At 44.5% G+C, this 22,390-nt stretch overlaps 1 protein-coding gene across 1 annotated transcript in view; it reads right to left on the bottom strand.

The window, feature by feature from the left end:
* Nucleotides 1–22,390, bottom strand: part of LOC142580213 (DNA mismatch repair protein Msh6-like) — a 745,039-nt gene that overhangs the window by 574,875 nt on the left and 147,774 nt on the right. The window lies entirely within an intron of this gene.

The following is a 22,390-nucleotide window of genomic DNA, read 5'->3' as shown; positions in this document are numbered from 1 at the left end:
AGTTTTATTTTTACGTTTTTTTTTTCTTTTTTTATTGCACTAAAGCGCTCTTTCTTGCTTTCTGTATTCAAAAAAATATATACGGTGTCCAGGCACCGCATATTTAATGTGCTAGAGCTGTTTTTCGCACGAGTAGCCAGTGCCTCCCAGTACGCTGCGCCTTCCCAGCGCCCCAGCTACCAGCGCACTGCACTGGGCCCATAATCCGGCGCACTGGGTCCCAGTGGCACTGGGTTTTGCAATAGGGCAGCACCCCGACTCGCATACCTTGGCGGCGGATGTAGAACATCCTTTCTGCTGCAGGCGTCATGAGAATGTGATCTTTTTGGGTGAAGGCAACCGGTCAATAAACCCACACATGCTACTTGAAGGCATCAATGTTGCCGGATTCGAGACCCTCATTATGTAATAAACGAGAAGAAAGGGGGTTTACCGAGGGGCTCGATTTTTATTAGTCATATCATAAAAAGCCAACAAACACTGACACCAAGGACAACATAGAGAAAATTCGCTGATGATTGTATTGTGTACCACAACATTCAATCACCCCATGATCAGACTGCTATACAGGATTACCTTAATGCAATCGATAATTGGTGTCAATGCTGGCGTATGAACTTAAATGCCTCAAAATGTACTCAAATGATGTTTACAAGAAAGAAAGCACCATCAATTTGTACATATAAAATCAATAATGTAGCAATTAGGACGGCTGACAAATTTAAGTATCTGGGTGTAGTTATTGACTCGAAGTTAACCTGGAACGCTCATGTCCAATACGTCGTTTCGGCGTCGCTAAGGAAGCTATGGCTAATTAAACACCGGCTCAAAACATTGCACTAGTAGGACTAAACTCGCTGCCTACACGACACTCATTAGACCACTGCTTGAATATGCCGATGCTGTCTGGGATCCCCACACAAAGACCGGTGTCACAACATTGAAAGCGTGGAAAAGAAAGCCCTTAGATTTATTTATAATATTTATAATAGACGAGTCTCGATCACTGATCTCAGAACACGGTCTGGCCTCCCATCGCTAGAATTTCGGCGTAGACTGCATCGCCTACAAACTTTGTTTAATATTGTTAATAAACAAACAAAAATGGATCCCGACATATACATCAATTTTAATAAAACAAGAGAAACCAGACGCAAGCACAGCAAAATGATTGTGATGCCACCGACTAAAACTACTGCTTATCGCTTCTCGTTTTTTCCTCGAACTATACCAGAGTGGAATGCTCTACCGCAAGAAGTCGCTTGTATGCCCTCGGTTGAATCATTTGTGTCTGCCGTACAATCTTTGCAATGAAGCGTGTTCGTTTTAGAATCACCATTTTCCTATTTATGTCAATTTTGTACATGCTGCCTTTCCCGATGCAATAGTCTGTATTTTTTATGGTTCCTTATAACCCATGTTTTAGTTATTTTGACTTGCAGTGCCGACTTTGTATACACTCACTCCTGCCTGGACTGCCAAGAGGCAGTTGGCAGTATCTAATAAATAAATAAATAAAATAAATAAATTTGCTTGTTCTTAATAAATGAAATGAAGCAACGATAAATTAATGGAAACTAAAGCGGATGAAGAAACAACTCGCAGGTGGGGAACGATCCCACAACCTTCGCATTACGCGTGCAATGCTCTACCAATTGAGCTTTTACCTTTGAGCAACTGAACGGTTGCCTTCACCCAAAAAGATCACGTTCTCGTGACGCCTGTGGCAGGAAGGATGTTCTACATTCGCCACCAAGGTATGCGAGTGGGGGCGCTGGCTAACACTCCCAGGGTTGTACCCCATGCGAGCGATGACTTCGAGCGACGTCTCCCGAGTGTTGGCGCTATCAGGGCAGCAATATAGGCGCCGAAACTAGCGTGACGAGTGCCTTATTAACTTAAGTTGATGTGTTTTACTGTAAAAAGCAGCATAAAATATTTCTGAAAGTCTTGCAGTAGGTTCTTATCCTTGCACGTATGAAAATTCAATCGTTTGCTCGTTCCGTGCGACAATCGGAAGTACTTGAGTTATGTACATCTAGTTCCGCCTTCGCGCTATTGGCTAGTCGCTCATAGCACTTCCAGGTGACGAGCAACGAATTCTAGATTTGCAGAACCGAGCGATCGCGCTACAAGACCGAGCGATCTGTTCACGCGATGGCCCGTTCCATCGCTCGAAGCCGTCGCTTGTCGCTGTCGCGCACAAAATCACGCTCATGGGGTTTAACCTTAACCCGCTTCAAGGCCTGACACGACATCGTTGCGAAAGTGTTGTGCGGCAAACAAGATGCATCGGCCCCACCTCGTGCACTGGATGTAATGGACGCTTTTGACGTCATTAGTAATTTCGTAATTTCATTGGCGCCCACGATGATGACGCCGCAATGCAGCTGCTGACCAAATGTAAACATCGCACCATGGCGATGATGACCAAAGGACGGAGGCAAACAAAGATGACCGACTTTTTTCGCAAATAAATGACGTTTTTGAATGTTAGTCAAATCTGACAGTGTATTGGGTCAGATTTCGTCACAACGAAAGGTAACCGACTTTTTCCGGAAATAAATGATGTTTTGAGTGTGTAGTGAAATTTGACAGTGTTTTGGGGCAAATGTCGCCACAAGAAAATTTTCACTTCAACTAAATTTTTCACGCGTCCCGTGAGTTTCGTTGTAGTGAGGTTCGACTGTATGCACAGAAAAAAAGAAATCAATGAAGAAAACGATGTGCACTCAGCACCCGAACCAGTACAAGCAATTGCCAAGGCCCTGGAGTCAGACTGTGTGTTAGCTGCAGAGTTTCCTGGGACTTCTGAGTTTTCACAGAAGGTTTTTGTGAAATTTGTCTTCTGGGCCACATATTTTGCACATGGTGTAAAATTTCTGCAGAACGAAGCACTGAACTGTGGAAATAAGAACAAAAACGAACAAAAAAAGAAGGTTTGCAAGAAGACAACGAAATTGCTCGTGTTGTCTTCGTGCAATCCTTCTTCCTTTGTCTGTTTTTCTTTTTTCCGCACTTCAGTGCTTCGCGCTGCAGAAATTTTACACCATGAACATGAACCAACTAACCCATATCACTGTTCTTATATTTTCCACTAGATGTTAAAGAAGGGAGCATCATAGTACTGGGGACTATAACAGTGAGCTTTGTTTTAGGAAAGAAAGAGGTTGCTAACTTCTGCAGAAATCTTTCTGTATTATGACCGCAGTTTACGACAGTTTCTCCGCTATGCTGCATCTCCTTATGGCATAGGAGCAGTTCTAGCAGACCGGCAAGACATGCGGGAGAAGGGTGGGGGTGGAAAAGCCCGTGGCATTTGCATCAAAGCACGAAGCATCAGCTTAGAACTATAGTCAGCGGGACAAAGAAGCGCTGGTGGTGGTGTTTGGCGTAATGAAGTTTCACCAGTTTGTCTGGGCAAAGTAGTTTGAAATATTCACAGACCATAAGCCACTCTTAGGCCTGCTTGGACACGAGTGTTGAATTTCCCCACAACGCCACTTGTGCTGAGTTGGGCATTGACCTTAGGCGGGTAGAACTACAGGTTGACCACAAGCCAGGAGCCAGTTTGGGTAATTGCTGAAGCTCTGAGTAGGTTGCCGCTCAAGATCACTTAGTAGACCATTAGATCACCAGTAGACCAGCCTTCAAGGACAATACATCCAAAAAGCCGAGAGCAGCATGTCTTAAGCTGCCATTCATTCCAGCTAGAAGACAAAGAACTCCCGTGCCATATGTCCTCAGTCACCCCGCTTCATTTTTCTTTCTCTTTGTGGAAGCTATTTCTTTGCTCTTAACACACTCCCTATGACAAACCAAGAATACAGCAAGTCTTCACAGTTCAGAATGCCTACCCTGTTATGTTGTCAGCTGGGATGCTTGAGGCTGCCACAGATCCTATACTGGCCTTATTGCATGTTGCATTGTGGTGAGGAAGGCTGCCTGGAGCTGAGGGGCAGCCCTTTGTGAACCGGTTGGACAAATTAACGGTTACGGAGGGCTGTGTGCGGCTGAGCAGCCATATGGTTGTGTCCTGAGTCTTTACATGCGGCAATGTTGGATATGCTGCACAAATGCCACCCAGGCGTCGATAAAACGAAGCTGGCGGTTAGATATCAATGAGGACATTGCAGACAAGGTGGGTGGATGTGCTGTCTTCCACGTGCATACGAAGGCTCCTGGAGCAATACAGGTCTCATGGCCATTGACCAGAAAGGTGTCCTGTCACCTCCACATGGATTTCGGCAGACCAGCCCCAGGGCGTCTGGGGATGGTGAATGCATACTCAAAGTGGGTCGAAGTGCGGCGGGTGTCTTGACTACCAGTACAGTCAACCATACCATGTTTATTAAGGAGCATTTTTGCCTGCCATGGGCTGCCAGACGTGGTCGTGAGTGACAATAGCCCTGCTTTTACTAGTGTGCACTACAAGTTCCTGGCTCACAAAGGGGTGCATCCCATGCTGGTTCTGCCCCACCACCTGGCATTAAATGGAGTGGCTGAAAGAGTAGTCTAGAATATCTCAAGAAATCACAGCCTGGCGACTTCAAGTGTAGGACTGCCAGGTTTTTGCTATCCTACCGACAAATACCACACAGCCTCACGGGACATTTGCTGCCAGACCTGCTTATCTGCTACTAAATCTGCTGCGGTCAGACCTTCAAGACCAAGTCTATGTGGGTGATACTCGAATTCATGCTAGCTCTAGTGCAATGTTTCTTGGGATCAGAGCAGTGTTGGTTGCAGGTACGAGCACAAGTTCAATTGCTGTTCCCTTGTCCTACAGGTGATCTGCCACGCAAAACAAAGTTACTTCCCGACAGTGAGTACTGCAGTGCCGGCAATTCATCATCCACATGCCAATGTGGAACTCTGTACCTCGGATAATCAAGACGCATCATATCTACCACCCCCAGCACTCGTGTCGTCGATCTCCTCATGCGCAGATCTCCAAACCAGGCTACATAAGCAGTGACCGGTGGTGTGCCCGCATCAGAGCAGTGGTGGTTGCAGACACGAGCACAGGTCTAATTGCTATTCCCTCGTCCTACAGGTCAGTTGATTTGCTGTCTTACTAGTACTTGCTGTCTTATACCGCAACCACTGCTGCTGCTCTATTGCACTTGAGTTTTCGCCCGTTTTTCAACTTCTTGGTTCGTGATACCTACACATATCTATACCTGCCAACCTGGCGAGATGAAAAATCGGGAGACTTTTTATTCGCGCCAACAGGGGGATTCGTTCATACTTTCAGGCAGTGTTTGGCGAGTCCTTTTGCAGGGACCTTGCAGTAGCAGACTTTGCTCACTTCAAAAATTTGTTGGAGTAGCTCTGCTCAAAACATGGTCAAGACTGATGACCCTTCACTAGCAGCAGGTGTTGGAGGGTTGTGTTGCACATTGATAAGCAGAATTCAGTCTTACTTTTTCGCGCCGTGCTAAAAATCCTCTCATGCTCTGCCTTGCTATGCGGTATCACGAGTAAATCGAGCATCACCTTAGCAACTCGGTGAAACATGTTTTCCATCAGTGTTTTTTTTTTCATTTTTCCAACCATAGACCACTGCACGTCCCACCTTTCTTAATTCAGAATGTCGTCTTGAAGACTGTATGCCTGTAGTGTGGCAAACTCAGCTTCGAGAGCATCTAAAGCGTCTTCAGCAGATTCATTGGAATCTCGGGGCAGCAGCTGAGGGAAACTGAATAAAGAAACGAAGACTCGAGAGCGATGCCTGTGAAATCAATTTCAGGTTGGCAACCTCCGCATTCTTCACAGAGTTACGCTTCAGAGTTGCGTCCACATCCATAACGCTTCGCCTCGTTGCATTTCGGAAACATTTTCCGAGGCCCAACGTGGTCGCTTACACTAAGGCGTAGGTTGTGTTCAACAAGGAATCCCGTAAACAGGCACTCCACACGTATGACACTGTCGTCACAGTTGTTCGGGAGAAAGTTCACTATGTTGTCTTGCTGCTCAGCGGTGCGAACATAGCTTTGATGCTTCGCCGTGGAAACGTGCAGTTTCAAGTCGTCTTTGACACCGTGAGACACACTGACGTCGCATCCGCACGTTGCACAAAATGTTCTTTTCTTGATGTCAAAAAGCACGGAATTCAAAAGATCACAAAAACTTTTGCAGATACGTTTTCTTGGGCTTTGATAGCGCCATGGCATCAAGCACACGAGGATTGCAACTTTACACGGTGCACCGCACAAACACGGCCTAGCCTACACTAATCATACACACAAGCAGCAGCAACAAGATGCACCATGGAGGAAGGCATGCATGCAATGCAAGAGCTACATTGGCTCTGGCTTTCGTCTGCTTACTAGGCACCGTAGTCGGCTGCTTAGTCGATGATACCGATGGTACTAATGCAGCCGTTGGTGATGTTGGCGATTACGATGTGGCTGTAGATTCCGTGGTGCCAGTTTCGCAAAAGCTGTTATTGCGCGAACAGAGACCATCTTTTGGGAGATACAAGACAGTGCCCGTACAATCAGAAAGTTCAGTAAAAAATTGGGAGTCTCCCGGGCGAATCGGGAGGCTTGGCAGGTATGCATATCGAATTAGATAAAAAAAACATATCACTTTGAAGCAAAATTTGGCTATCGAATGACAGAGCTCGCTGACAAAATCGTAGTTGATGTCAAAGTGAAACTTCGAGAATCGAGATTTGATCTCACTGCTTTTAAATCAGAAGTTACGAGCATGAATGCTAGCCTCAATGTGCTTAAACATTGTTGAGGCAGCCCGTGATCAACAAAAAGAGCTTTCTTCTGCTAACAAAGATTTCAGAAATGAGAATGAGGCTCTAAGGAAGGAGCTGGCTGACCTTGAGCAGTATAGTCGAACAACAATGTTGAGATTAGGACGTCCCCTCTATGCAAGGGGAGAACTGTGCTGCTATAATGCAGTCCATTGGCAACAAAATTAACTGTCCTGTATCATTCATTCATTCATTCATTCATTCAATCAATCAATCAATCAATCAATCAATCAATCAATCAATCAATCAATCAATACTGCCAGCCACCATTTCGTAGCCAATGCAGGAATGGCACAGTCCATTTGGTGGGTATCAAGGTGCAGCAAAGCAAGCATGATGGCAAACCCTAATATAAAAGCTAACACTGCATTTATAAAAGAGAAAAGCAATCACTTTGGTGGGTGTCATGATGCAGCAAAGCAAACATAATAGCAAACGCTGAAAGCATCTTGATGTTGTTCCCCGAGTGCCAGCAAAGTCTGGGCAGCAAAACATTGTGGCCCATTTCTGTTCTCTTGTGAAATAAATGGACTTTGTTAGGAAGGCACGTAAAGCTCGCCTTGACTCCCATTCCATTGAATTTTCTGGGCAAAATACTCAGGCTGTCTTTGTCAACTGTCAGCTTTCGGTAGACAACAAGAAGCTTTTTGCTGAAGCCCTTGCACTCAGAAAAGAGAAACAGTGGGCGTTTCTGTGGACTGAACTGTCGGATAAAAGCAACAAAGTCTGCTGACAGCAGAGTGTTTCGCATAAAATCAGAGCTCGACCTACCTTCTCTTAGCTATATTTACAACCCAGAATCTGTAGCGTCTATCTAATCATACGATGGCTTATATTTCAACTTCTGATCTTGCTTCGCAACTGTTTCTACTATGTAGGTTGTTCGTCCATTTTAATGCTGAAGGTCTAAGAAGTAACTGTGATAATATTACAAACTTGTTGTCGTCCATTGGTCATCATTTTTCCATTAGATCTATTAGTGAAACATGGCTACGAAAAAGTGATAAAGACATATTCACATCGCATTAAGTTTCTGAATACTGCCACCGAAATTATGATGGTCATGGGGGTGCAGCTGGTGTTATGTCAACGTGCTTGCAATATCACAGGCGACTAGATTTGGCCTTAAATGTTAACAAATGCAAATCCATCTGGATAGAACTTCATGAACCGTAATTTTTGCAAGCCAATAACAATTTAGTTGTTGCCTGCATCGCCGTCATCATCTATCACATAGTTCTGCTTAGATTTAGGTGGTGTGATGAATGGTCTAGCACTAGAAGGAAAGAGGGTTATTATTTTAGGTGATATGAACGTCAACCTCCTTGATAGTACAAAAACAAAAGGTTTCTGAATACATTACTTGTTTCAGTGGGTATGGTTATGAATGCCTTATATCTATGCCCACTCGTGTTCCACTTCATGGCAATGGTACTCTCATTGATCACCATCTTGTTCAACCACATTAATCCTCTTGAAGGTGGTGTTGTGGAGTTGTCTGTCACAGATCATTACCCTGTTTTCCCATGTCTAACCGCTCCGAGTAATATTAAAACGAACCGGCACCTTAGGAATTGCCTAAACATAGCGTCATTCATTAATACTGTTACGGAAGGATAAAAGAACACAGAGGAAGAAGAAGATCACGAGATGCTGGCTGCTGCGTGTTGTTGGTGATAGGCCATCTTAACTACTCTGACTAATCCAGTATATATATTGTAAATACAGTCTTTACATACTCCCAACATCCCCGTAATATATTGGTGGGAGGTGCTGGGTACCACGGCTAGAACCGGAGCTCTGCAGTGGACGTCGCATCACTATCCACACTATGAATGACAGTGAGCATGCGGGATCAACGTCATTGCCTCCAACGTCACCGTCGCCACCTACGTCGCTGTCACGTTCGGTTGTCGTTGTGCAACCCAAGGATTCTGGAACTTTCTGCTGGACCGATGGCGCCGACATTGAAGAATGGGTGGCTATGTACGAATGCATAAGTGGAATCAACAGATGGGATCCTACGCTTATGCTAGCTAACCCATTGTTCTACCTATGAGGCACAGCAAAGGTGTGGTACGAAAACCACGAAGAGGAGCTAACCAGTTAGGATCAATGCAAAGGGAAGTTGACAGAGTTGTTTGGCAAACCAGCCGGCCATAAAATTGCCGCAAAGAAGGAACTGGCCTCCCGTGCCTATCCGCCACGGAGTCTCGTACATCCAAGGCGTGCTGGCACTTTGTCGCCAAGCCGATCGCAACATGACAGAAGCTGAAAATGTCGGGCACGTGCTTAAGGGCATTGCTGATGATGCCTTTAATCTGCTCATTTGCAAAAGCTGTTCTACAGTTGATGCCATCATTAAAGAGTGCCGACAATTTGAGCAGACAAAAAGCCAACACGTCTTGAAACCATTCGCCAGACTTCCCTACTGCCGCAACGTCAACATGTGAAGATCAACCCGCACAGCAGCATGCGTCGCCATCAGAGGATGTGGTGCAAATCTTTTGACGTGAACTGGATGCAATGGCACCCGCAGCTTTCTGTTCGCGTAGCCCTGATGCTACCACTTTTTTGGTTCTCCTCGTACATGCCATCGTTCGTCAAGAACTTGAAAACTTTGGATTAGATTCTATCTGTGCTGTCGCCAACCCCAGAGCTAACGATCACCCTTTTAATACCGTATTTACTCGCATAATGATCGCACTCGCGTAATGATCGCACCCCTGAATTTTGTTGTCAAAATTCCGATTTTTTTATTTCCTGTGTAATAATTGCACCCCGAACTTGCCGCAGTGCTATGTCGTGTGCCAAGTATAGCTAATAATGATTGCGCTTACCATCTGTCAAATGCTACACGAACGACTTTTCAAGACAAACCAAGTGCGGAATGCGGAATATGCGGAATGGATTGGACACTATCTTACGATCATTTTTAAAGCGTCACTTGAACAAGTGGTCTGTACGCACCAAACATTCTTAAGTAGATGCCCCATTTCATTACTTTCATCACTTTCCACCCTTCCATGACAAAAAGAGGTACAACCAAACTTGCCTTTATTATGTGTAGGCTTTATAATGGTTGTGGTTAACAACAAAAAAGGCGCCTTTCGATTCTTCTTATCTGCACTTGTGGGCACGCAACAAATCTGTTATCTGTTAATAGCTCTGTTATCACGGCAATTACGAACTAAGCTTTACACAGCCAAAGAAAAGTATTACACCGAAACCTTGTCCAACCTTATGGTCTCCTCGCCACACCGTTTTTGGCGTCACTTATCACAGCCCGAAAATAACCCACATAGCATTATCATGAACGGTTCGGTTCTGCACGATCACGGAACGATAGCGTCACATTACAACATGTTTTTTCAGTCTGTTTTTTCCCCGCGGTCTGGTGGTGATGCGTCGCAATATCAGATGCCTGGTCATCGTTCTTCGGAAATGCCGGACGTAAACGTAACGTACGAAGGAGTCGTTTCCCTCCTGCTAAACATTAACATAAAAAAATCTAATGGTCCCGACGATATACCAAATGCTTTTTTACGTAGATATGCGGAATGGATTGGACACTATCTTACGATCATTTTTAAAGCGTCACTTGAACAAAAACGCGTCCCAAATGACTGGTTAATGGCCAAGGTTGTCCCAGTTTTCAAATCAGGAGACCGGCAAAAAATTGAAAATTACCGCCCCATTTCCTTATCTTGTGTATGCTGTAAACTTCTCGAGCATGTAATATCAAAATCAATAGACATCTACCTGGAAGACAAAAAACTTCTATATTCCAATCAGCATGGTTTTAGGCAAAATCTTTCGACAGCGACGCAACTCGTTGAAACAATTGATAATTTTGCGAGGGCTTTGGATAACAAGGTGCAAATTGACTGTATTTGTCTTGACATGTCCAAAGCCTTCGACAGAGTCCCTCATTCAGAACTCATTGATAAGTTGGTTCATCTTGGCATAAACTACAATGTAACACAATGGATTCGTGCATACCTAACAGGCAGAACTCAGTACGTAGAAATTAATGGCTCCAAATCAGAATTATTAGACGTCACATCGGGTGTTCCACAAGGGTCTGTGTTGAGTCCAGTCTTATTTCTTGTTTATGTTAACGATATTGCGCAATGTATTAACAAAGACGTAAGGGTGCGACTCTTTGCAGATGATTGCCTCCTGTATAAACAGATAAACAACCAGGATGATTCGAAAATTCTTAACGAAGCTCTGCAGGTGGTTGAACAGTGGTGTGAAATTTCAAAAATGAAAATTAACAGAAATAAAACTGTTGTATTTCGTGTCACAAACAAGACAAAACATATTGTTGACTTTAACTACACCCTGGGTTCATTTACACTTGCCGCAGTTGATAGCCTTAAATATTTAGGCATAACTATTTCCAAGAATCTGAGTTGGAAGGAGCACGTTAAAAACATTTGTTCGACAGCGGAAATGAAACTCTGGTTTTTGCGTAGGAAGCTCAAGCTTGCTTCGAAAGACTAAGTTAACTGCCTACCTATATCTGGTATGACCCACACTGGAATACACCAGTATTGTTTGGGACCCTTATGAGAAAGGATTGATAACCATGATTGAAAGAGTCCAACGAAGAGCTGCTCAATTTATTCTGTCTCGTTACTCGCAAACTGATTCTGTTACAGAAATGCTGCAATTACTTAACTTACCTTCCCTAGCCGAACGACGCCATGTAGCCAGACTTAAGTTTCTTTTTTTGCTTTGGAAAGGGCATTTCAACATAAATACTACTCCCTATTTAGCACCAAAACAAGGCAGAACCTCAAGAGGTACACATGAACATAATTTCCAGATATCTCAACTGCACATTAATGCATACGCCAATTCTTTATTCCCCAGAACAATAAATGAATGGAACAGACTACCAAAAGCCATTATTCAATGTGATACCGTAACACAATTTGAAAACAATCTGAGGCAAATCATGTCCTAAACAAAATTATGTACATTATGTTAGATTAACACAGATTGTGTTTATTGTCCCTGCATATTGCTTTTGTATTTGTGCTGTTACCAGTTTCCTGGTTCTTTTTATGAATGTATGCTCAAAAAGAGTGTTTTATGTATAACTTGCGTGCATTGTGTATAATGTACACCATGTTTTTCATTTTCTGTGCTGTACCCCACCCCTGTAACGGCCTCCGGGCCAACAGTATGACTAAATAAATAAAAAAATTACAAATCGCGAGCGGCAACGATAGCAGCCACGCTTACACTGATACGTTAGAAGTTATTCATATGCCGAAGCTTGTAACACACTTAAGATATTCGCCTACCCTTAGCGGAAAAGTGCCTTATTAGGATAGTAGTGAAGAAAATGCCGCAGCATGCCGGCCATGTGTTTCTGTAACTGGCAGCTAAGCGCACCCATCTGTTTCTGTCCCCTCAAAGTGGACATGGCTGCGTTACTGCCGCAAACTTGCCGATATTAAAAATATTATTCATTACTGATATGGAAGAAACTGTTTAAATGCATGTAATGTACTCGTGAGAAGAAAAAGAAATCGCGTTCGGCCCATTTGGCTTGCTCCGCCAGCTGCCATTTTTGTTTTGGTGTCCCGCACTACACACAGCGGCAGCCGCCTATTTGTTGATCTGTTGTCATCCCGCAGCACACGCGAGATGAAAAAAAAAATTTTTTTATTCTCATGGGAAATTTAACCTGCGTAATGATCGCACCCCTCAATTTGCGACAATTTTTTTGACAAAAAAGTGCGATCATTATGCGAGTAAATGTAATATTTTCGCTCCACCCTGACGCTTCTCTCCGCGTTATCGCAAACCGACTGAGTGGAGAACTGCGGATGACCAACGCTGACCAACCTGAGCTGTTTTAATGGAAATACTTGCAATGTTTCACCCACCGTCGAGTCTAACAGTGCCGACAACTCTGCTAGGACCACATGGTACAGTCACTCACCATCGCTGCGCGGATACCAGTCTCGCTCACCGCAAACACGGCGCCCATATTCCAGTTCGCCGCAGCCACGTCGCCTTTCGTCCCGTGGCTTTTGGCCGCACCCTTTCAGAAAACTAAGAAATGCAGCCCTCGGAGGTGTTGCTGCATTCCCTAATACTGCAGCAAATCCTCTGTCTGTGAACACAAGGAGAAGCGTAATTGATGTTAAAATAGACGGCGTACCTGTCCAAGCACTCGTCGACACTGGAGCCCACATTTCTGTGACGAGTGCTAGCCTACGTAGACGTTTAAGGAAGGTCTTCATCCCAGCAGCTGCCCGAGTGCTTCGTGTGGCCGACAGGGGCATGCTGGTTGTTCATGGAATGCATAACACGTTTAAGTATAGCCAACCGTCCTACTTCTGTTCTCTTTGCTGTGATCAACAACTGCCCTCACGACATTATCTTTGGATGGGACTTTTTATCAACTTATTCTGCTCTCATCGACTGCGCAACTGGCGCTGTTCAGTTAGAACTGCCTCAACACCCCGATGATCCGAGCACCGCCCTACCGCACTTGTGCTCGCTTCACGACGCGCGTCTGCCACCCAAGGCAGTTACTTACACGTCACTTTGACCGCTCAGCCACAGGTTCCTGACGGTGAATATGTACTTCACCCCATCATCAACATACCTTTGAACCGGAACGTTGCTGTTCCGCATATGCTGATCACAGTTACTAATAATGAGGTCGATCTACCGCTTCTGAATTTCAGCCTGTGCCCTCAAGTGATTCCGGCCGGCATGTTGTTGGCATGTGTTACTAGTACTACAGAATTTGACATTCAGAGTCTGAATCCCGAGAGTGGCTTATTAGCGCCGATTGCAGCTCATAGCTCTGGTTCTTTAACGAATGACCTCACGAAAATGATTGCACCTCACCTCACCTCGGCACAGGCCACGAATATGCGTCTCCTACTTAAATCATACAGTGACATCTTTGATTTCGGCGACAGGCCTTTAGGCCAAACAACTACTGCTGACTACCGTATAAACGCTGAAGACACGAATCCTATTCGTCGGCGTCCCTATCGTGTATCGCATGCTGAACGTCAAGTCATCCAATCAGAAGTGGACAAAATGCTCCGCAAAGGGGTCATTGAGCCATCAGCCAGCCCTTGGGCTTCACCTGTCGTTTTTGTGAAAAAGTTGGTACCTGTCGTTTTTGCGTCAACTATTGCCACTTAAACAAGATCACGCGAAAAGACGTCTGCGCACTACCACGCATCGATCACGCCTTAGACTGCTTGCACGGAGCTAAATACTTCTCTTTCATTGAACTTCGATCCTGCTACTGGCAGATATCAGTTGATGACATGAAACGTGAGAAGACGGCCTTCATCACGGCGGATGGCTTATATCAGTTCAAGTCATGCCCTTTGGCCTATGCAATGCTCCTGAGACATTTGAAAGCATGATGGACTCCCTTCGTCAAGGCTACAAATGAGCCATCTGTCTCTCTTACCCTCACAACGTCATTGCTTTTTCTCCCACGTTCGGCAGCCACCTTACCCGACTCACTGCCATTCTTGCGGTCTTCCGAAAATCTGGCCTCCAACTGAACTCCTCGAAGTGTCAATTCGGGCGCCATCAGATTACCGTATTGGGACACCTCATTGACGCATCCGGTGTCCAACCAGATCCTGAAAAAGTGTGCACCGTACACAGTTTCCCTGTGCCACATTCTGCTTCAGACGTGCGCTGCTTTGTCGGCCTGTGTTCTTTCTTTCGCCGTTTCGTCGAAACTTCGCCGGCGTTGCTAGGCCTTTGACAGATCTGAAAAAGAACCAGCCATTCTCATGGGGCCTGGAGCAGACTCACACGTTCACTGCCCTCATCAGGTTTCTGACCACCCCTCCCATACTTGCCCACTTTGATTCATATGCACCGACTGAAGTCCACACTGACGCATGCGACATTGGCATCGACGCTGTTCTCATCCAACAACAGAATGGTACCGACTGGGTGATAGCTTACGCCAGCCGCCTGCTGTCACCTGCAGAGAAAAATTATTCCATCACCAAGCGGGAGTGCTTGGCTTTAGTTTGGGCTGTGGCCAAGTTCCGGCCGTATTTGTATGGCAGCACGTTTTCAGTCGTCACAGACCACCATGCACTCTGCTGGCTGTCTTCCCTCCAGGACCCGACAAGACGGCTTGGTTGCTGGGCTTTGCGGCTCCAGGAATTTTCATTTATTGTTAGTTACAAGACTGGACGCCTCCACAAGGACGCTGACTGCCTCTCTAGTCACCCCGTGGATCCCCCTGATCCTGCTGCACATGATCAGGTCACCTGCGTGATGGCTTTTACTGACATGACTGACATGCGCGCTGAACAACAATGTGACAAATCCTTACAGTACATCATCATACGGAGTGCAATCTGGCAGCACTGACGGCACCTGCCGCATGTTCGTGCTGCACGACAGCATCGTTTAACGCCGCAATATCCACCCTGGCAGCCTTGAGTTGCTCTTTGTCCTTCTTCGTCATCTGCGATCCATCGCTCTCAAACAACTTCACGATGCACCGACGGCGGGCCACCTTGGAGTTTTGCATACATATGATCCCGTAGGACACCGGTTCTTCTGGCCGGGTCTCCACCGCTCCGTGTGTCACTACGTCGCAAGTTACGAATTGTGTCAGTGCCGGAAGAAACCTCCTCTGCCACCTGTCGGACAACTCCAACTAATTGAAGTTCCTTCTGAACCGTTCTTTAGCTAAGCCTTGACCTGCTTGGCCCTTTTCTGACGACGACTGGACAGAATAAATGGATCGCCGTCGCTACTGATTACGCAACGTGCTATGCGATAACAAAGGCGTTGCCAACTAGCTGCACAACAGACGTCGCCGATTTTCTCCTTCACGACGCCATTCTCCGGCACGGTGCACCTCGACAGTTACAGACCGCGGCCGCTCGTTCTTGTCTCGAGTTGTGGACAACCTCCTCCGCTCTTGTGCCACTGAGCACAAGCTGTCCACCGCCTACCACCCACAAACAAACGGTCTGACGGAACGTCTCAACCGAACACTTACAGAGATGCTGTCAATGTACGTTTCCACCGATCACTGCGACTGGGACGCCACGCTGGCCTATGTGACATTCGTGTATAACTCGTCCCAACATGACAGCGCAGGATATTTACCCATATTATTTATCTAGTATTCCGATTATTATTATTCATATTATTTATCTTTTATACGGTCGCAACCCCACTTTGCCCCTTTGACACCATCGTACTTTCTGTGCCCCACATTGCCACAGAGTAAACTCGTGAAATCATCGATCGTGCTCACATGGCACATCAAGTTGCCCGATCTCGCTTATTAGCCTCACAATGCATACAAAAAGAGCGTTATGACCACTGCCATCGCGATGTTAAGTTCGCACCAGGTGCTTGGGTGCTGCTTTGGTCACCATGTCATCGGGCCGGCCTCTCCCAGAAGCTCCTCTCTCGCTACACAGGGCGTTATGAAGTCCTACGTCAAGTTAACGACGTATATTACAAGATCACGCCGTTACAGTTTCATCCATCCTCAAGTTCGCCGCCTGTTGATGTCATGCACGTTTCGCAGCTGAAGCCACACTTTGCTCGCAATTCTTCACCTACCATGCGCCGAGATGGCGCTTCACCACCCGGGATCCTGTTACGGAAGGATAAAAGAAGACAGCGGAAGAAGAAGATCGCGAGACGCTGGCTGCTGCGTGTTGTTGGTGGTCAGCCATCTTATCTACTCTGACTCATCCTGTATATATATTGTAAATACAGTCTTTACATACTCCCAACACCCCCGTAACAATATTATTGAGCCATGTGATTGGCCTTCAATTCTGATATGCAATAATGCAGAAATTGCCATCAACAATTTTCATTGATTACAGCAAATGCACTTTCAGCTGCCTCAAGATTGGTATCGTGCAGAAAAAAACATGCTGCCCCAATTAATCTATGGCTGACACCTAATCATTTAAAATGTCTACAAAAGAAGAATAACTTATACAAAAAGACAAAAAATAGCCATTTAATGTTAATCTACAGAGGCGCTATAAAGCTTACTCAAACACTTTAGGAAAATTACTTAAAGCCACTAAAATGAAGTACTTCGAAGAGAAAATAAAATGGGCTGGGAGTGACGGCAACCAACAGCGGGGAAACTGTAAATTCTTTTCTTGGCAGAACTACTACGCATTCAGAGATAATGCTGATTCACTCTGGAAACCATGTGATTGAAAACCCATCAGATATTGCGAATGCTTTCAATGACTTATTCGAGAGTTATCCACCCCAGTCGCCAGCACTCCTGAATTATACATGCACACGATTATCATATTTTTTTCTTTATCCAGCTTCACTAGACCATAATCATTAGTGTTAAGAATACAGGTGCTGGTCTTGATAATTTTTCTGCTGCCAGCATAAAGATAACAGTGCATTTAATCTGTGATGTTTTCTGTCACATCGTCAATCTTGTATTTCTAACTGAGTTCTTCCCAACAGTGCTGAAAAAAAGCAAAAATTATGCCTGTCTTTAAGAAAGGAGACAAGCGATTTATCTCTAATTACCGCCCCATAGCAATTCTTTCATTTTTCAGTAAAGTCATAGAGAAACATTGCAGAAAATTTAAGAATTATCTGGACAAGTTTGGTATTCTTTCCAATAAGCAGTATGGTTTCAGACCAGAATACTCAACTAAATTGGGTCTAATATAGCTAACAGATAAAATTAAATCTGCCATTGACACCGGTAACGCTGGAGGTGTATTTATTGACCTTTCAAAATCCAGGGTGTATCAAGTTGAGACTTCGAAATTCCCTGAGCTTTCCAGGTTTTCCCTGAGTGCCTCTGCAATATTCCCTGAGTGACTTGGAACTTGGTTTATATCAAGATGGGCTCCCTACATCATGTTGCCCAACGGTGTCACTCTAGTAAGCATGTTAAAAAATACAATACAACGTAATCCAGTTTGAATAGTAAGGGGTAGTGTTTGCTTTATTCAAAAAGAAAACAGAAGGGAGGGGTTAGTAAAATGCAGAGTGAATAAAATATTTTTTAACGAAATATTAAAACCCATTGCAAATTGAGCCAAACATTCTCAAATATGAATAAAAAAGAGATGCACACAGAATATTTTCGAATATGAGCTATTTCTATCAACTGATGGCAAGCAAATTGGTATGACGCCTGAACTTTATCACAAGTGAGATTCTCTCGCAACAGCTGGTAAGTCAACCTCAACTGTCCTGACATACTGTAAGCCCATGCACAACACCTCAGTGGTGTGTGTCACTGTTTTAAAGAGCTCTTTTTTGCTTGGATGAGGAACTATTGCACCTGGTTCGAGGTGGCGAGGTTATCAAAATGGCGGTGGTTGTGGCTTTTATTAATGCCGTGTCGGACCTGTGGTCAGGGCATAAAGTCAGGAAAATCTGATTGCGAAGGGTTCTTGCATCCGAAATTTCAGACATTCTTATACATTGATTCTATGGGGTACATAGCGGGGCCACGAAGCCTTCCGAATTATCTGGCATCCTGAAAGTGGGTCGTTGACTGTACTCTGGCAACTCCTCCACCCAACAACTCGGCGTCAAAGACCATTCGTTACGATTCCTCTGTATCTTGAGCCAGCATTACCGCGACTTTCATTCCCTTTCAATAAAATTACAGTTAATTTTCCCTGATAGAAGCCCAAATTCCCTGAGTTTTGCCTGAGTTTTTCCAGACTACTCAAGATCCGCGAGAATTCCCGGTTTTCCCGGTTGGTAGACACCCTGAAAGCGTTTCATTCGACTATGCACCACATTTTATCGCAGAAACTTGAGTCAATCGGTGTATCTGGGCCCCCTTTAAAACTAATTCATAGTTATTTACATGATCGTGAACAAAATGTACGTATTTCTGGTACTTATTCTAATCCTCGAATCATCATCTTAGGCGTTCCACAGGAGTAAATACCGGGTCCGCTTTTATTTCTGATTTACATCAGTGATCCTCCGGTAAGTTTTGTACATTCTTCCTGCATACTTTATGCAGATGATAAAACTGTAATAACCGCCGATAAAGATGTCGGCCCCATGTTGTTTAAACTAAATACAGATTTGATAAATGTTGTTGAATGGTTGTTGATGGCATAGAGGTAAAGCATCCTCCGCGCGCGCAAGAGGACCGTGGTTCGAATCCAGGTGCCGCGCAATTTTCCACTGGATTAAAAAAAAATAGTGTCGATAAAATTGAGTAAACAGGCCTGGAGTGCGTGCGGCCGGTAACGCACTCCCTCATCAGAGCAGGATTGGCCACCCGATGCAGTACTTGGCCACAACCTCCTATATGAATACAACAATCAAACCACGGCCCTCAGTTCCCGGCGGCTGCGAAGCAATCTAACAGAGACAACGATGCATGGCTAATGCAAGTGTCTCCTAATCTTTTGATGTGGAATGCCTCGATAATTTCCCGTGTGGTTTGGCATTTGTGTCTGGAAAGAATTTTTGTGTCTTCAAAGAAAGGTTTACAACCACAAGTGAAACAATGCGACGCTAAATTAGATGCATTAGGGTGTTTCCAGGATGAGCATGTATGTTGGCATTATTTGCCTAGTGCTAAGAAGCCACTGCTTGAATTTTCTTCCTGTCATTCTAAACTTGTTAAACAGGGGATAGCTTATTCAACTCTAGGTCTGCCATTACTAAGTCATGTCCGCACAATATGCAACAAAGTTTTTCACAACAGATAGAAAGGCTTGGAAAGGCTATTTATCTCGTGCATTTATTATCACTAACCTGCGAAAAACTTTTAAAATGGGTAAAAAGCCCCGGTAAGAAACAAGAAAAACAGAAACAAGGAACAAAGTTTGCTGTGGTACCCTATGTACATAGATTATCCCATGGTTTATGGAACATGGCCCATAGGTATGATGTCAATACAGTTTTCTCGGCCCCTCGTAAGTTGTCTAACGTGTGCCCTATGATAAATAGGAAATTTGAACAGGGTGGCAAAAAAAGAAAAGATGACTGCGGCGTTCAACATGCGTCCCCTTTAGTGTCTTGTAACACCAGTATAGTTTATCAGATTCCACTCAAGTGCGGGAAAGCTTACATTGGACAGAGCGGCAGGTGCATTAACATTAGACTAAAAGAACACAAACATTCACTAAACAACCGTAATGCATCACATTTAGCGTCACATTGTTTCACTCGTGGTTGTAAACCTTTCTTTGAAGACACAAAAATTCTTCCCAGACACAAATGCCAGACCACACGGGAAATTATTGAGGCATTCCACATCAAAAGATTAGGAGACACTTGCGTTAGCCATGCATCGTTGTCTCTGTTAGATTGCGAATTTCAGTACCTTCACAATACGTGTACTAATCTGAAGTAATCTTTTTTTGTTTCCTTCTTTGACTTCCATACCTCCCGATATGTTTAACTGATTTTTTTTACCTTTTCATGTTCTTATGCTGCGGTTTTAGCAATCACCTATATATATGTTCTTCGTTTTAATAAAAATTTAGTTGAGAGTTAGTGCTCGTCCTGTCTGCTACTTTCTGTGTCCATGTTCACTTCGCGCTATAATCCAAGATCATGTCACCGTACCAACTCGCTCAACTTTCCATCCTTTTGCTGTGAAGCAACTGACCACGGCAGCGGTCACACCGGTGACGCAGCAGAGGGTGCTAAGAATCCCTGGATCCAGACAGCCCATTTATTTTTATTCACTTCTATTTTATTTTTTGCAGACAAAAGTCTTCATACAAAGATGTTTATGCTGTATTAAACAATCGATGCGAATCCTACAGTCTCTTTGTATGTTAACTTCAAGGGATCCTTAGGTAAACTTTGTTACAGTATTACTCACCTATGTTATAATTATGATCCGATATGCATATATGTGCTGTGAACGCTGTATGCTGCCGAAGTAAGGGTCTTCAGGGACTCAGTCAAGCTGCTAGAGCAGCTTTGAGCCCTGAAGGCCATCCAGAATTTTATGGTGAAATAAACTTTGACTCATTGATTGACTCTGAACCTGGCAACGTTTAATGATAGAACGTTATCTAGTGAGGCAAGTCTAGCAGTGCTATTGCAGGAATTAGCGGGCATTAAATGGGATATAATAGGGCTCAGTGAGGTTAGGAGGACAAATGAAACATATATAGTGATAAAAAGCAGGCACGTCTTGTGCCACCAGGGCTTAGCGGAGAGACGAGAACTAGGAGTCGGATTCCTGATTAATAAGGATATGGCTGGTAACATACAGGAATTCTATAGCATTAACGAGATGGTGGCACGTCTTGTGAAACTGTACAAATTGAAGGTCGTACGGGTCTACGCACCTGCATCCAGTCATGATGGCAAGCAAGTCCAAAGCTTCTATGAAGACGTGGAATCGGCCATGGGTAAAGTCAAGACAAAATACGCCATACTGATGGACAACTTCAATGCCAGGGTAGGCAAGAAGAAGGCTGGAGACAAGTCAGTGGGGGAATATGGCATAGGTTCTAGAACTAGCAGGGGAGAGTTATTAGTAGAGTTTAACGAATGGAATAATTTGTGGATAATGAATAGTTTCTTCCGCAGGCAGGATAGCCGAAAGTGGACATGGAGGAACCCGAATGGCGAGACTCAACATGAAATAAGACTTCACACTCTGCGCTAACCCTGGCATCATACAAGATGTGGACGTGCTCGTCAAGGTGCGCTGCAGTGACCACAGGATGGTAAGATCTCGAATTAGTCTAGACTTGAGGAGGGAACGGAAGAAACTGGTACATAAGAAGCCGATCAATGAGTTGGCAGTAAGAGGGAAAATAGAGGAATTCCAGATCAAGCTACAGAACAGGCATTGGGCTTAAACTAAGAAATAGGACTTTAGTGTTGAAGCAATGAACAACAACCTTATTGGCATCATTAAGGAGTGTGCAATAGAAGTCAGTGGTAACTTCGCTAGACAGGATACCGGTAAGCTATCGCAGGAGACGATAGATCTGATTAAGAAAGGCCAATATATGAAAGCCTCTAACCCTACAGCTAGAATAGAACTGACAGAACTTTCCAAGTTAATCAACAAGCGTAATATAGCTGACATAAGGAAAAATAATATGGATAGAATTGAGCATGCTCTCAGGAGCGGAGGAAGCCTCAAAACAGTGAAGAAGAAACTAGGAATAGGCAAGAATCAGATGTACGCATTAAGGGGGGACATGGGTCTTGAGGCGAAAAAATCGCGAAAAAAATTGATTTTTTGAAAATAACATTTTCAGTACCTACAACTACTGTTTCTTTAATTCACCAAGTTTCACATATCGCAGAAGAGTATTTTGCCCGCAATATCAATTTATAACATCACTGTGAGCTGAATTCCGCGCAAAAACAACCCTTTTTATCGCAGCGCATAGCTCTTTTCCTACGCGTGCGATCGCAGCCATCTTAGTCTTGTTGGAAAGACGAGACTTTCTTTTTCAATTTCCCGCCAAAAGTGACTCCGTACTGTCGATGGTGACATTAAAATCCGCGAAAAAAAAGAAAGTCCCAACGCGCGATCCCATTTGTCGACTAGGACACGTGATCAGAAATGCGTGCTGTGGTTGGCTGCGTGAGGTTCCTGTCGTCTGCTTCACCATG

This window comes from Dermacentor variabilis, chromosome 4, assembly GCF_050947875.1.
Source record: "Dermacentor variabilis isolate Ectoservices chromosome 4, ASM5094787v1, whole genome shotgun sequence".
Taxonomy (NCBI): domain Eukaryota; kingdom Metazoa; phylum Arthropoda; class Arachnida; order Ixodida; family Ixodidae; genus Dermacentor; species Dermacentor variabilis.
Note: the sequence above shows the minus strand (reverse complement) of the source record. Positions and strands in the feature narration are given on the sequence as shown.